A 12579-nucleotide genomic window follows, 5' to 3' on the forward strand; every position below is an offset into this window, starting at 1 on the left:
AGTTATGCTCATTTCTTATTTCATCAAATTTGGAAGATTATTTTATATTCAGTTTCATGATGTAATGAAATAAAAAGGTTTACATTTTCATTCAATCTTTTTTGACAACTATTGATATAAATACCTACCATTGTGCTTATACCCGGATTTGGGGTTTAAATGTTCATGTCAGCATTGTGCTTGTTGAACACTGGAACAAGGTTCAGTTGAACAAGATTTTTTATAAATATCAAGAAATATTCCTGACCAATAGGAATAATTTGTCAAAAAACTTCTGAGCAATAAAAAATACTATTCAGCCCAGCTGGTGTTGCTCAGTAGTTGAGCACTGACCTATGAACCAGGAGGTCAGCATTTGATTCCAGGTCGGAGCACATCCCCAGGTTGTTGGCTAGTTCCTCGGTAGGGGCTGTGCTGGAGGCAGCCAATTAATGTTTCTCTCTTATCATTGATGTTTCTCTCTCTCTCCCTTCCTCTCTGAAATCAATAAAAATGCATTTTTAAAAATAATACTATTCAGTGCTTAGTTTGTATTATAAAATTTAGAGTTTAACAAAATCTAAGTATTAATAGGCACCTATCATACTACTAGAGTATATATCATCTTGGGTAAGTAGTCAACACTCATTATAGTTCAATTTTCTCACACTTAAAGGAAAAGGTAATACCTTGATTTATTTCATAGGGCTTTAAAGGAAAGCAAATGAATATATCTAGAATATATTTTAACATATAAAGATTACAAAACAAGAGCAAATTATCAGATTAAATAAATTTTACCCTGAAAATATTTTTATAGTAACCTATCAAATATAATGTATTCATTTATTCTTTGTAAAGTACTGTGTCAAATAAACGTATAATGGAGCAAGTGAAAATTGGATTATAAAAATGCTTTCTGTTCCTGTGCGCATACATGTGCATCCACACACCTTATACTGCCCTATGGAGGCACAGTTCTCACTATTAAATCATGGGTACTAGTATAGCTGTTCATTTCAGCATTCAAATGATTGCATTCAAGTGAGTTTTGCATGTGCAAAAAATAAGATTTTTCTGCCAAAATTCTCATTACTCTACCTTTATCTGAAGTATGTCCAAATAAGCTCATAACACATAAAACTGAGGGTTTAACTTCCAGTGCGCTGTTAATCCACTAAAAATAATTAGGAAAAAAAAAGTGAACAAAGTTTCACTTTGTTTTCCACTTTGTACTACATCTAGGTGTATGTTAATATGTTAAACATTTTAATATAGAGCTTATATATTTTAATCACTATGTATGTATATATTTTTACACCTGATGAAAATGCATAAATGTATAAACATTTATATTATTTATTTCTACATAACAAACATGCATATACAGATAAATGGCAACTACGAGTTGTTATATTCTTTATTCATAGTTTCATTACTGTGTCAAACCCATTTTTCCTAAATAGTATGCTTTTCCTTCCTGTATGCATGTCAATAATTATTTTCTATCAAATCACATCATTTTTTACTCTCTTTAAGTATAAATGAACAATAGGTGACCTGCCTCATTTGGAGGCTATATATTAAAGATACCTTTAGTTCTACAACCCAGCTCTGCAGTTTCAGTATTGCTTCACACCATTGTAACTCCCTGGCAGATTTGGATTGACAGGTGCAAAAGCTGCCATTTTAAATTTGGTATATATATATATATATATATATATATATATATATATATAGAGAGAGAGAGAGAGAGAGAGAGAGAGAGAGAGAGAGAGAGAATAAAAAGCAGACAACTTTATAAATAGTGCATGTATTTGTGCAGTCCAGTTAAAATCTATCATTAGGATGACATGAATGCATCAAGAAAAATTCAGCAAACGCCAAGAAACTGCTAAGTGTCCTTGAAAGCGTTACAAATACCAAAGTAATACCCACCATGGCACCACCTTTACTGTCACATTCTCTGAGCGAAATGTAAACTTGCTGAATGCTATTGAGAAAGCAAACATTATTCCAAGCTCCAGGCATGAAAGGACAAAAAACATTAATAACCACCTATTTCTAACGTTAATTTATGCAATTGAAAAGGTTAAAGTGTTCATGTGGATAAAGGTCTTTTAGAAAAAGAAGCTGTAGAGGAGACCCTAATTATTAATCATCATTATCAAGGAAAGTCCTGAACAGCAATTAGCACACCATTGTAAAACACATATCTCAGAGATCTGTCAGGAGCATAAGCACGTTTTATACCAAAATAAAATCAAAGTTTGCATTATTAAAGACGCAGGGATAAAGGTTATTGCATACATCTAACACACAATTATGTTCAGATTTGTAAAAGAGGCTTCACAGATTGAAGATGTCTAGTCATAATTACATTAAATAGATCATATGATTCTTATTGTTGATTTGTCCTCTCAGAAAATGCACTCTGCTCAGGGCACAGTATTTGCAAAAGCAATCAGGTATTTGATTTGAGTTCATTATTCTTGTAATCTTTCAGTGATGAAGTAGCAAGGTTTTTATTTTAATAAAGAAAAAACTCAGAATTATTATATTTTTTTCTCAAAATAAATCTCTAATTTAGGAAAGGAAAATAAACATTGAAATGTTAAAAAAAAATGTGTGACTCAGAGATGATAAATTAGTGCTATCCATTGCAGCATGGTAATTACTTTGAAGAAGTATATTTTAAATGTTCTGAGAGCTTAAATGTCACTCTGCCATAGGGGATCCAAAAAGGCTTTGGAAGTAATATCAGATGAGTAATTTCAACATGTTGAAAAGTCACCAGACAAATCCAAATCAAGGAACATTCTACAAAAGGCTCAAGTAATAACTCTCAGAAGTGGCAAAATTATTGAAAATAAATATACTAGGAAACTGACATATATTGAGGGCATTTATTGCATAACTAAGTATCTTGGCACAGTAAAAGCACATGATTGAAAAGACTGGCAAAATTTGTATAAATTCTGTAGCTTAGCAGAAGCATTGTACCACTATTAATTTCTTAATTTTTATAAATTATGTAAAACTAGAGGCTCGATGCACAAAATCTGTACAAGGGACTCAGTCCTCGCAGCCCCACCTGTCTCGACCAGCTCTGGCAGCCCCATCTTCACCTAGAATGTTATCTGGAAGGTCATCTGAATGGTTTTTCTGCTGTTCAGCCTAATTAGCATATTAGCTCTTTATTATATAGGACTAGAGGCCTAGTGCATGAAAATTCAGGCATCGGGGGGTCCTTCAGCTGGGCCTGCCCCCTCTCACAGTCTGAGGGTTCTTAGGGGATGTCCTACTGACAGCTTAGGCCAACTCTCTGTGGGTAGAGAGCCTAAGCTGCAGTCTGGCCTCCCTCTGTGGGAGGCAACCAGGCTGATCAGGGGAAGGCACCACCCCCATCACCCTCTCGCTACTGCTGCCACCACCAGCTGCCATGGCTGCCAGCCCTCACAGCTGCCCAGGTGTTTTTATCAACATGGACTCCAGTCCCTTCACCATGAAAAAATGACAACTTTCTTTAGGCATTTTCAAGATGCCGCTTTCATAGGATATGACCTTTCTTTCTTTTCTTTTTCTTTCTTCCTCTCTCTCTCTCTCTCTCTCTCTCTCTCTCTCTCTCTCTCTCTGTCTCTCTCTCTCTCTCTCTCTCTCTCTCTCTCTCTCTCTCTGTCTCTCTCTCTCTCTCTCTCTCTCTCTCTCTCTCTCTCTCTCTCTCTCTCTCTCTCTCTCTCTCTCTCTCTCTCTCTCTCTCTCTCTCTCTCTCTCTTTCTCTTCTTTTCTCCCTCCCTCCCTCTCCCTCCCTCCCTCCCTCTCTCCCTTTCTTCCTTCCTTCTTTCCTTCCTTCCTTCCTTCCTTCCTTCCTTCCTTCCTTCCTTCCTTCCTTCCTTCCTTCCTTCCTTCCTTCCTTCCCTCTCTCACCTGAGGACATTTTTCCATTGATTTTAAAAGAGCATGGAAGAAAGAAGGAAAGACAGAAACATCAATGTGAGAGGGATACATCAATTGGTTGCCTCTTGCATGAGCCATGACCTGGGCCTGGGCCAGGGAGGAGCGTACAACCTAGGTACATGCCCTTGACTGGAATTGAACCGTGTCCCTGCACTTCTCAGGCCGAGGCTCTATCCATTGAGCCAAACTGGCTAGGGCAGTATATGGCATTTCTTAGCCCGCCAGCAGCAGACCTTTGTTTTTTCCTCCAAGAGTGAGATGGAAAAACCCTAGATCACCTTCTTGGATTCTTATTACCCAAGTTACCAAGAATGCTGTGAGTGGCATACAGGGAGCTTAGCCAATGAGAGATCAGAAAAGGTGTATCCTGTGCAGCTCATATGCAGAGATGGGACTTTAGGTGCACTGTGGCCAGGGACAACCAGGCCCTCTCCTCTCCGCCCTCTCTTCTCCAGCCCTCTCCTCTCTGCTTTCTCTTCTATGGCCCTCACAGCCATGCGGCTGCCAGGTCCTCTTCTCTCCAGCCTCTTCTCTCCAGCCCTTGCACTGCTGCAACTTTGTCTTGAAGTTGTCCACCCTAATCAGCATATAACCCTTTTATTAGTATAGTTGATACCATCAGGGGGAACTGCATGAAGAGTGTGAGAGATCCTTCCTATGTTTGCAACTGTTTTTTTAAATGTTTTATTTAATTAATTTAAACTAAAAATAAAGTCCAAAAAACAGTTCACACATTTCTCCCACCCCCATTTCCCACAACTTACAACCATCAATCTGTTCTGTCTAAAACTTGATTCTTTTGAGCCACACGTCAGAGAGTTCCTATGGTATTTGTCTTTCTCTATGTAACTTGCTTCAGTTATCATAATGCTCTCAAGGTTCATCCATGGTGTTTCAAATGGCAAGGTTTTATTCTTGTTTATGGCTGAATAATATTCCATTTTTTATATATAGCACATTTTCTTTATCCATTTGTTCATTAATTGGCACTTAGGTTGTTATCATGGCTAGTGTGTGTGTGTGTGTGTGTGTGTGTGTGTGTGTGTGTGTGCGTGCGTGCGTGTGTAGTTTGATGACTTTCTGTAGTGGTATGCTTATATTCCCTTTCTTTCTTTTTTGTGTATTTACTATATGTTTTTGCTTTGTGGGAACCATGAGGCTTACACATAACAACTGATATTGACAAGAGTCTATTTTAAGTTAGTAATAATTTAAGTTTGATCTCATTTGGAAGCTCAACATTTTTCCTCCCCCTAAACCACATTTTGTTTTTGATGTCACATTTTACATATTTTTGGGGGGTTCTATTAACTAATTATTGTAATTGTGGTTATTTTTACTATGTTTTTATTTTAACCTATTAACTTTTTGTATGCCTAAATTGTTCCAAAATAAGATGTAAAGAGAGGGGCATAAAAATAAATTTGGTTACCAAAATATAATCATAATAAAACAGAGCTACAAAAAATGTAATTCTTGCCATATATTTCTGTTCTAATGTCTGATATTTATAAAATATAATTAATTTACATATATATTGTAATTAATTTCAGAGAGGAAAAGAGAGGAAGTGCAAAATAGAATTATAAATGATGAGATAGAATCATTGATTGGCTACCTCCTACAATGCCCCTTACTGGAGTTAAAACCCCAAATCTTGGTATGTGCCCTGACCAGGAATTGAACCATGATCTCCTAGTTCATAGGTCGATGCTCAACCACTGAGCAGCACCGTCTGGGCTAAAATATAATTAATTTTGAATTGAAAATGTTTTTATTGTATCTTTTAATTTAACAACCATAACAACATTTAAGAAAGTATGAATCAAAAGCTATTGTCAGCATTAGAGAACATTAAACTAAAAAATGAGAGTTGTATACTAAGGAGCTAGAAGTTTAATAGATATATTCTCACATGAACCAAAGAAAAATTATAAGTGGATTATAGTTGGAAATACATATTTTGATTACATTACATAAAATAATTCTTAAATATATTAAATACTTATTTTGAATATACCCACACAGTACTTTCTGATTAGTCGAATGCAACTAGGCAATTTCATCACATGTAAACACAACTTCAAGAAATATAACAAAAATATATTTAACCAATGAAAATATACATTGAGTACAAAGATAGCCATTAAAATCTATTAACTAAAACTCTCTTGTCTAGAGTAAGTAACGGGCATAAATTTCACGTTAATATGCATACATGTTATGCATCATAAAATACTATATCAATTCTGATTTTATCTAACCTAATAGTAGACATTTTAAATATTAAAAAATCTAGTTTTCATACATCCTAGTTACCTATGCATTTTTGACCTTGTACATGTTTAATATTGCTAAATAATTGTTTATATACTGTAGATTCTATCATTCTACATCTTTTAAATTATTAACTCAGCTCTCTTCTTGCTGATAAAATGTTATTTTTCACCCAACAAAATTCAGCAATATTTATGAGAATCTATAGATAAGATGTTTATAAAAATATATCCTTATAGGGATAATAAGTTATATTTCTCTAAACATTCCTTACATTCCCTGTTTCACATTCACTCTGCTGAATTTGTATTAAAAAGATAATTGCAGTATACCAAGAAATGTTAAAATGATATTTTAACAAGTATGAGTATGCTAGTTCTACTTCATACCGAAGCTGTAGAACTCTCTTGCTATCAAAATCTGAGAGAGAATACTGTTCCATCACTTGTCTTTTCCATTTATCCAGTTCTTTATGATTTTTATTAAGTCTTACCTTTTCTATTAAGCTTTTCTATTACCTTTTCCTTGGACTATAGTGCCCATTATGTCTGTGGCTCCTATTGTAAGAACAGGCAATGTTTCTTGTGTTATTATATTGTTTCATATTTATTTTAGTCATTACATGATCTTGTTTCTGCATATTGTTATTAACATTATAATAGCTCAAAATATATTTAGTTCTGGATAAAAATATGATGCAAGCCACAAGTAGCTGCTGCAGAGCACACTACCCAAATGGTACAACACTATTAATTAGAATATGTTGAATAATGTATACATTGTAGAAACTATGAACTATAATGTGTACATTATTGGTGATTCCATATGCCCAGTGAAAAGTGTAAATACTAAATGAAGGAAAAATGTTATATGTATTACTGTAGGGCAGTTGCAAAGCAGTTTAATAGTAAGCATTTTAGGGGGTCTCTCATTTTTTTGTGGATATGTAAAAATTCTGTTTCCACTTAGTATTCTGGAATTTCCTTCATTGCACATCCATTCCAATAATGGGTTAAATAATATGACAGACATACTTTCTATTTCAGCTCTAATATGTAACATGATTATTAGCAGTCATTACCATCCATAAAAACAAAACAAAAAACAAAAACCCTGAAAATCAATTATTTTCTTTGTACTCATCAGAGAAGTATGATTACCTGTTACCCCCATCCTGCAATCTGGAGCAGCAGATGGATCCAAAGAGTCACAGTCACGATTTACTTTCTTTGATCCAAAGTGACCAAAGTAAAAAAAAAAACAAAAAACTGATAGGGATGCTTAAATCTCATTTTATCTTATTTCATTTTTAAATTATAGTTTAAAGTATTACATATAGTAGTACATATATCTCCTTTATCTCACTTTGATGAACTGATGGAGGCTGGGCATGGACTAACTTGAGAGAGGAAATGCCAGAGGTGAGGGTCTTTGGCAGAGTGAGGTGGGGGGGCACACATTCATAGGTTTTACCTCTGAGAACCCTTTCAGGTTCTCATGATTAAGAACCTAGAGAGATGTCTTCATGGCTCTGACAGGGCAAGGGAAAAAGGAAGCCTTGTGAATTATGTGCCACATGTTCTCTGTAACTAAAACCTACCTCAAGAGGCAAAGACTTTACCGTGCCTTCTGCCAGCCGAGAGAAGGAAATTGATTTTTTACATTCTAGATCCCCTGACTCACAGAAGAAGAAAAAAAAAACAAAGGTAAGAAACATCTAAGGGAATGTAGCAGCCCAGGAATGGGGACCCTTAAATGACAGAATTATCTTTTGATCTTTCTTTAAATGAGCGGTCGCCAGCCTTTCGGACCTCATGGAGCACCAGTGGTTGGCGACTGCGGCTTTAAACATTTAAAATTCAATATTCATTTTTGTTTGAAGCCCTTTTAAAATATACGCCGTGGTCTAGATTTGGCCTGCAGGCTCTATTTTGCTGACCTCTGGTCTACGGAGGAAACATTTCTACTTCCCTGGAAATAAACTAATCTCCTCAGACAAGCCACTGACTCCTCTGTTTGTTATTTATGAAAGCTTATCATATCGATGAAAATAAGCAGATCATTCTAATTTCCATTGAGCTAGTGCAGCTGCAAATCAATGAGTAGAATTTCTGCTCAATGCAAGTGAACTTGCAGATATTTGTTTTTTTAAAATAAGAAAAATAGTGAGTTTATGAAAATTGATTTTTAAATAATGTAATCTATTTTATCACATGTTGAAATGATGAAATTTTAAAACTTTTATCAGTTAATTTGTAATAAAGTAATTTCACATTTTTCTACAATTGATATTTTCTATAATTAAATTGTATTGGCAAAGTAAAAATAATTCAGACTATTAAAATATAACCATCTTCCCATACTTTATCCCCCAATATAATTGTTGTTTCATATGCATTTTGATAATTATCGCTTATAAATGCTATATTTAATTAAGATAATGCTATTTATGTTGCAACTTAGTTTTAATATGTATAGCTACTTGTACTTTGTCTTGATAAGTATTTCAGGGTGTCTAATTACTTAGGTGGGTGGGTGATTATTTGAATTATCTTCTCTCTCCCACACTTTACTGTATGATCTATGCACATAGTATTAATGGCTACATAGTATGATGCCTGCCACATACTAGACACTTTCCTCTTTTTAAGGCTTCATTGCTTTACTTATATCTAATACAACCTTTCATTAATATTGGATTGTATATGTCACCTTTACCGAAATAGATTATCTTAACAGTTTTATCACAAAGATGGTGTAACAAATATTATGGCAAAATATAGTTGCCTTTTAGAAGTAGATTTATCAAATGGTAGATACACTTTATAATAATCACACGGACAGGCTTTTGTTGCTAATATTGTTTAGACAACAACACTTACATGACTTTCAAAATCTCCTAACATATAAGGTGATTCCCATCATATGCCTCCCTGTCTTCTCTCTGGAGACTTGACCTTGAAGAGGCAAGTGTAATATATTGTAAAACCACTGGTTACCATGCATTATAACTTGAGGAGATTATTCAAATTTGAATAGAAGCACTCAGATAAAAGTGTGGAATGGAAATAAAAAATTATTTCAGAATAGACTTTCTCTCATTATGCAGCATTGTTTCTGTAAAAAGAAGCTGGAAATCCAATTACAGGAAGGAATATTTACCAGGTTCCTGGCAGAGGCCTTTGACAGATGGCTCTTTGTGAAAACACCTAGTTTGTTTTGGGACAAAATATTTATTTACCAGAGTTAAATAATGTCACACTGGCAACAATGAGATATGAGCCACAGCTAAAGATTCTAGATCCAAAGCCAGGTGGTAATTTTGTCTGATTGAAAAACACGACCAAAATGTCTGTAGCCATTCAAAAGCAACTAAACAAGAAAAGCAATTCAAACTGGTTACTAGACAGATAAGAAACTGACATGTCTCCACCTACTGGATTTCCACAGCAGTTTTATGAATGGTGTGTGTGTGAGTGTGTGTGTGTGTCTGTGTGTGTGTGTGTGTGTGTCTGTGTGTGTGTGTCTGTGTGTGTGTGTCTGTGTGTGTGTGAGTGTGTGTGTGTGTGTGTGTGTGTGTGTGTGTGTTTTCAATTTGTCCTAGAAAACTTCTGAAAATCTATCTTTATTTTTGGAATGTACGTAACACTGTCTTCTGTATTTGGAAATACCAACCAAAAATATACTACTAACTATAACACAAACAAAATCATGGACGTTTAAAAAGTTATGTCACACTTGAGTGTATCTTACATCACATTGTCAGAATTGCATCTTATTAAAATTAAAGTGTACATTTCCAAATGAAACTTAAGTAGCAAGTAAAGCATTTAAAGAAAATGTATTATTCTGACCGTGAAGTGGAAAAGTATAGGTTTCACTTGGTTTAAACCTAAATGAAAATGTTCAGAGACGCTACAAATACAAGAAGTTATACATAAAATAGAACTGCAAGGGCATTTTATGTAACAAGTCATTTCTGTTTAATAGAGCTTACTTATCTATAGTCCAGTCTTTGTTATATTCTGTAATGTAGCATTCATAATTTGGCTGAAGCCATTAACATGCACAGCTCACATTAAAATGCATGCATAAAGATTCAAAAAACTTACTGGACTATGTGCTTATTGTGAATCTAATAGTTATGAAAACTAAAACGTACTTCAATTTATTCATAACTCTGTGAATTTCTTAACCTTTCAAATAATACTCCATAGATTTGGGATTAATGTAATAAAAAAAGTAATATATATTTTTTTGTATTTGTTAAATATATTTAGACTAGAGGCCCAGTGCATGAAATTTGAGCATGAATAGGGTCCCTAGACATGGCTGGCAATCAGGACGGATCTGTGATCTGTGGGGAGCCTGCCGGGGCAAACAGGGGCCCCCAGTTGGCACCTGCCTTGGCTAGCCTGGGGCCTGTGGGCTGATAGCAGCTCCTGTATTGAGCGTCTGCCCCCGGTGGTCAGCGCATGTCACAGCCATCGGAAATTCCACTGGTTGTTCCGCCATTCAGTCAATTTGCATAGTAGGCTTATATTATATAGATTCCAATAAAGGATTTTGAAAATAATAAAAACAATACACACTATAACATTATATATCTAATACTTATGTTTACATATGATAAGGTTATCTTGTAGTACCCTGTTTCCCCGAAAATAAGACAGTGTCTTATAGTAATTTTTTCTCCCAAAGTTGTGCTAGGTCTTATTTTCAGGGGATGTCTTATCTTTCCATGCGTTAGGTCTTATTTTTGGAGGATGTCTTATTTTTGGGTAAACACAGTAGGATGAATCTGGTGTTTCTGATGTGGGCATTTATTTTAAATTATTTATGTTATTGATGTATAAAATCTGAGCATTAGGACAGAGATATCCAATTTTATAAGAAGTTTTTGACTTATTCTCAAAACCAAATTATGTTATAATTATTATAAACTAGAGGCACAAATTTGTGCACTAGTGGTGTCCCTCGGCCTGGCCTGTGTGATCAGGCCAAAATCAGCTCTCAGACATCCCCCAAGGGGTCCTGGGTTGTGAGAGGGTGCAGGCCAAGCTGTGGGAGCCCACCGGTGCACAATCATGGCCAGGGAAGAACACAGGAATTTCACCCACAATTGGGATTTGGGCTGATTTGAGGGGTTGTGATTTGTGGGCCAGTCACCCCACCCCCGAATGGGGTAAGGGGTGCTGATTGGGGACCTAAGGCCTAGGGGAGGGGCCATGAGTGGTTTGCCAGCCAGCCCTGCCCCTTATGGGGGGGTGTGATCTGGGTGGGGCCAGGTGGGGAGAGGGACTGCGGGAGCTAGGCAGACCAGTTCTGCACCCTATTGGAGTTGCGGGGGGGGGGGGGGGGGGGAGAGTTACCATGGGTGAGAATGGTTGGGAAGAGGAGTTACGGGCCTGTCATGGTGGGGCAGGCTCATTGGATGTGGGGCTGGCCAGGAGAAGGGAGGGGTGTTTGGTCAGCCCCCCTTGCTCTTGATCAAGGTGGGAGAGTCTGATCAAGGGCAGGCCGGCAGGGAGAGGGGGTGCAAGGTTGGCCAGCTGGCCCTATGCCCTGATCACACTGGTTTGCTGGCCACAGTGGGTGTCATAGTGACTGGTCTTTATGGCCGTTATAGTTATTGGCTTTATATATATATATATATATATATATATATATATATATATATATATATATATATATAGACTACTTGCCTGTTGCACAAAATTCATACATGGGGGGTGTTCCCTCAGCCCAGCTGGAACCCTCTCCAATTGCGAACCCCTTTGGGGATGTCTAACCACTGGACTAGGCCAAATCCCTGTGGGAATCTGCCTAAACTGGCTGTTGGAAATCCTTCTTTCAATCTGGGAGTGGTGGCTCCTAACTGCCTCTGCCTGCCTGATTGTCCCTAATCCCTCTTCCTGCCTGCCCAGTCACCCCTTTCTGCCTCTGCCTGAATGCTTGAATATCCCTAACTTCCCTCCCCTGCCAGCCTGATCTCACCCCCAACTGTTCTCCCCTGCCAGCCTGATGTCATCCCAACTGCCTCTATCTGCCTAATCACCCCTAAGTGCCCTCCCTTGCCAGCCTGATCTTATCTCTAACTACCTTCTCAGCTAGGCTGATGTCACACCCAGCTTCCCTCCCATACAGGTTTCATTGCCCAAAACAGCCCTCCCCTGCTGGCCAGATCTCTCACCCAATGGCCCTTCCCTGCTAGCCTGATCACCCCTAACTTCCTCTTCCTGCCTGATTGCCCCTAACTGCCCTCCCCTGCCAGCATGATCTTGCCCCTAACTGTCCTGCCCTGCCAGCCTGATTGCCCCTAGCAGCCTTTGACTTGAACCCCGCCACCATGGCTTTGTACAGAAG

This window comes from Pipistrellus hanaki (assembly GCF_964339955.1).
Source record: "Pipistrellus hanaki genome assembly, chromosome: 1".
In the NCBI taxonomy this organism is placed as follows: domain Eukaryota; kingdom Metazoa; phylum Chordata; class Mammalia; order Chiroptera; family Vespertilionidae; genus Pipistrellus; species Pipistrellus hanaki.